Below are 4,981 nucleotides of genomic sequence, written 5' to 3' on the forward strand. Positions count from 1 at the left end.
ATCCCTCTTCTATCCGCCTCCCACTCTCTCCCTATTTATTTCAAAACCCCCTTCCCCTCCCCCTTTTCTGATGAAGGGTCTAGGCCCGAAACGTCAGCCTCTCTGCTCCTATGATGCTGCTTGGCCTGCTGTGTTCATCCAGCCTTGCACCTTGTTGTCCCTTTCTTTCTCGTGCTGACTTTCCCCACATCCAACAGTAAGTTATAAGAAAAACTCATAAGGTTTGTTTCCCGCATTCTAACAGGGTGCTACCCAAGGCCAGCCAATCCACAAATGGGTAAAACAATGCAAGCCAGATTCAGTCTTAGCTAAACTTCACCTCACACTGTCCTGCTTTGTGCCTGGGAGAGTGCGCCAACATACTAACCAAAAGGAGATTCCCACCTGTACATTTTTGGCAGTTGTTTTGAATTAATTTACCCACATCAATTTTCTCAAAGAATGTAGATCACACACAGATCACACAAACAGGCAACTTCAAACAAGTAAAATCAATAGTATCAAAACAATTGGTGTGGTTTATTCCTCTGCTAATGATAATGTAACTTTATCCTGTAATACTCTTTCTAACATTAACCATCGCCACATTGTCTTGTTACGTTTGAGCATAGCCTAAATGTAGGTAAACATTATTTAAAGAAGAAATGTAATCATTTGAAGTATCGCATAACCCTCAATTTTCTATCAAGGGAATATACTCTTACATTTTCTGGTGCCTCAGACCTAGGTCTCAAACTACCTGCAGAACTGATGAAATTCTAACTTGCTACAGTCACTCGCCCTTACAGAAGCATTTCTGAGGTGTTAAGAAAATGGTCTTTTGCCTACCTGAAGGGATATTTAACATCACTCTGAAATGTGATATTTATAAGACATGGACCAGTTCAAACCTGAAGGATTTAGAATTTTGCTTCGACTTATGAACTACTGCCAAAATTGTAATTTTTTTGTTCCTGGCAATTTCCCAGCCTTCCAAGTGACATCTATGCTCGTGCCATACTAAGGTAAGGTAAATAGCCTTGTCTATTGCTAATGCTAACTTTGACCCACAATGGTGGCCCATTCAACGCAATAAAGATTCAATTTCCCCATTTTAAAATTAATTTTGTCACCTCACCTTTGGATCACCTCACAATAGAGATCAGGTGGGCAACCTTGTTCCTGGTCTCTGTCGAGGCAGCAGATGGATAAGCTCATTTCATGTCTCTGCCAACCGAGGCAGATGGCAGGGCTCCTTTCTCTCAGCTGAGGCTCCTTGGAGGCAGTGACTGGGAATTCCCACGTGAAAGGTCACAGGCAGTAACCCAAGTGTATCCACTGTCTATCCACCCAACAGCAACAACAACATTCACTTACATAATGTCTCTAACCTGGTAAAATACGGTGAGGAAACATTATTTAACATAGTGGATTACAATGATTCGCAATGCACTGTTCAAAGTTGTAATAGAAAGAGAGAGTCAATAGTAACATTCAAAAGGGAATTGGATAAATTTACAAGGCCATGGGGAAAGAGCAGAGTTTTGGCACCAATTGGATAGCCCTATCTGAAAGCCAACACAGATATGATGGGGCCAAATGGTTGCTTTCTGTACTGTATTATTTTGATGTTTCACAAGGGAGATTTCTTTGTGATACTACTAAATAGCAGCTTAAGGAGACCCAGAAGAAAATGTCTCATTCTAAATCACGCAATGACCATGCACAGAGTGAACAATGAGTGGCCTCACTTCTTGCCTCCTTAGTTGACTCGTAATTGACTTTCAATAAACATACACACAAGCAGGCAAAAAAAGAAGTTTAACTTACCTCCTGATCAAAATAGGTTTCTTCATAGATAGTTAGAACTTATTCCAAATGAAAATGGAAATGACTTTCCTTTCAGATTCTGGAGCAGCTACCTTAAAGCAGCCTGCACTTTGGCCTTTAATTTTACAGTTAGATCTCTGATGTTTCATTATAAATTTCTCATAGGTCATGGACTTCAACCATAATTTGAACAGCACTCCAACATACCACTTTCGACTGATTATCATACTTGATACAGTATGTGCAGCTTTACCTATTTATGTTTTAACCAGAACTGCATGATTACATTCAATGCGATATCTTGGCCTACTTATTATACCATCTAATGAGGGATTATTTCAAATGGAAAATGGAACATTACTTCTTTCAACTCACTCTACTTTTATAATTACGCCTTCAAAACTCTGCTAGTTACTGGGAGAAGGAAACAATGCTTCTGAACTCTGCGTCATAACTCTGACCTCTTGTCCTTTGGAATCACTGAATCATTGCTGCTTGGCTTGATTATCCTTCCTACACTTGGGTGGTCAGAGCCACAGACAATCTGGTGAATTTCCTCTTTTACCACTGGATGTAAAATAATCTACAGTGAGGGATTGACTGTCTATTAGATGCCATGCCTGTTACCCTTTTATACTTCAGTCAACGTGAAACAAGAGCAAGTTGTGCTGTGGGGGAATGGGGGGAGCATGTTAACAGGAAGACTAGATTTCTCTGGAAGATGGTTTCTTATGAAAAGCAACTTGTTGCAAGAACTGATCATGTGATGAAGCTGCCTGGGTGATCAATGGCAAAAAAGCAAAGGATATATAAGAAGTTTATTGCAGGGAACGTCAACTTTAAGTTGACTGGAGCAATTCAGCAGAGTTCAACAGAATTACCTTGCTAGAGCTAAAAGGGTTTAAAACCCTTGAAAAGCAAATGATTCTCTTAACAGTGAGTTAAATTTCTGAGATAGTGAAGCTGAGAAGAAAGGAATATGCTGTGAATGCCTCCAGAGTTAAAGACCATTAGAACGAGGAGAGTTCTGGCCCAAACAAAAGAACAGAAACTCAGCAGGTATCTGGCAGCATTAATGGAGAGAAACAAAGTTAATGTTTCAGATTCAGTGACCCTTCTTCAGAAGTGAGTTCTGACCCAAGGTGGCTACACTTCATTAGTTAGCAACATCCGAGTTAAATGGTGAATCCACAACCAATGGGATGGTTGCCTTGAAGGGACAATCTTACTACAAGTAAGCTGAAGGCCCAAGAAACATCAACCCTTATCTAAAACATTGGAACAATATTCAACCAAGTGGTTACTCTCCCAATTTATGTTAAGGATCTGACAGTTTTTTTTTGGAGATACAAGTCAAATAGATGTGAAAGGAAATATGAATTAAGAAGTTTGAGTTAGAGTGTAAGTAATAGTGTTCACTGTTTTGACTATCTTCAATGGAACTGGTTAAAATAGAATCTGGTTGTTAACGTTCATATTTTCTAAGCTGTTAAAATTCTTTTGGTTTTAACAGTAAACATTGTGCCTTCATTCTTTTGATAAATACTTGGGTTATCATATTTCAAGAAAGAAATAATCAAATGTTACTGCTTGATTGAGATCATAACACTGTAATCTCCTAATATTTTGTTTGTGATTATCATATGCCTTTATTAGACATTAGTAAGCTTTGATAACAATGTCCCTTGTGTCTGTATCCATACTATTTATATGAATAGAAAACAGGATGGCGCAATTTCCAGGATCATACCACACACTTCCTATCAATATAAAAAATGTTCATTTGCTTTTTGTCAGCCCAAGCTATCTCTCTGTCTATACAACCACGTTCTCCTTGTGCCACATATGTTACTTTTTGTTGCATCTTTTTTATATGGTATTTTATTAGGCACCTTCTGAAACTTCCTATATACAACCTCCATCATATCATATCTATACATTTAGATTTTCTCAAAAAGGTCAATAACGTTGACCCAGTATGAAATCCTCCAAACTGACGACCCTTCTCTATGTGCAGACATTTCTTCCTATGTTGTGGACCCTAGAATTTGCACAGGATGGACTACCTGCCCAATGAATTTCCTGCTTGATCTATTTCCCCCTTCTTGTCACTTGCCATACATCACACATCTTTCCATTTTGATTGTACTCCTTCTGCTAATCTTCTGAACTTTTGCTCTCGTATTTCCTCTTTGTCTCCCCTGCTATCAGCTCCACTTTCTTCTCTATCTCCTCTGATCACAGCTTTGCTCTCTCCTGTAATGTCATGTCTGTTTTTTTTTAATCTGCAACCTCCTCTTCAGCTCTGAGCATTGTTAAGCGAGTGACATTTTGATCCAGCGATAGTGAAGGAACAGTAATATCATTCCAAGTCAGATGGTGTGAGACTTGGACGGGCACTTGCAAATGGTGGTATTCCCATGCATTTGATGCCTTTGTCCTTGTAGATCATACAGATTGCACGTTTAAAAGGTACTGTTGAAGATGCCCGGGTGAGTTACTGCAATGCATCTTGTAGACGGTGCACATTACTTCCAATCTATATCAGTGGTGGAATCAATTTTGTAGGTGGTAGTTGAGGTGTAAATCAAATAAGATGCTGTGTCCTGGATGATGTCCATCTTTTGCGTGTTGTTGGAGCTGCACTCATTGAGGCAAATGGAGAGTATTGCATCACACTTCTGACCTGTGCCTTGTAGTTGCTGGTCAGAATTTCAGGAGTCAGGAAATGAGTTACTTGATGCAACACTCCTGGCCTCTGACCTGCTCTTGGAGCCACAGTATTTATTTGGTGAGTCCGGTTCAGTTTCTGGCCAATGGTAACCCCCCCAGGATGTTGATAGTGGGGCATTCAGTGCTGGTAATGCCAGTGGACATCAAGGTGAGACGGTTACATTCTCTCTTGTTGGAGATGGTCATTGCCTGACACTTGTGTGGCGTGAATGTTAATTTCCATTTAATAGCCAATGCCTGAATGCTGTCCAGGTCTTGCTCGGTGTGGGCATTGACACCTGGATGAGGTACTGAACACTGCAATCATGGCAGCAGAGTAGGCTGCTTCAGCCAGAACTTGTCCGTTCCGTCCATTTTTGTGGTTCTTTTCTTCCTTTCTTCACTCCCGGCCTCAGCGCAGGCCCAGTGAGGTGTCCCCTTGGCCTGGCCCGGCCCGTGG

General features: G+C 40.5%; 1 protein-coding gene across 2 annotated transcripts in view; it reads right to left on the reverse strand.

The window, feature by feature from the left end:
* LOC109915212 (Golgi-associated kinase 1A-like) overlaps window positions 1-2,174 on the reverse strand; it is a 37,398-nt gene extending 35,224 nt beyond the window's left edge. For both annotated transcript variants that reach the window (XM_048606066.1, XM_048606065.1), the window contains exon 1: window positions 1,810-2,174. The gene's annotated coding sequence lies outside the window, so the exon portion shown is untranslated. The remainder of the gene's footprint in view (window positions 1-1,809) is intronic.
* Between the last annotated feature and the right edge of the window lie 2,807 nt (window positions 2,175-4,981).

This window comes from Rhincodon typus, chromosome 15, assembly GCF_021869965.1.
Source record: "Rhincodon typus isolate 14 chromosome 15, sRhiTyp1.1, whole genome shotgun sequence".
Taxonomy (NCBI): Eukaryota; Metazoa; Chordata; class Chondrichthyes; order Orectolobiformes; family Rhincodontidae; genus Rhincodon; species Rhincodon typus.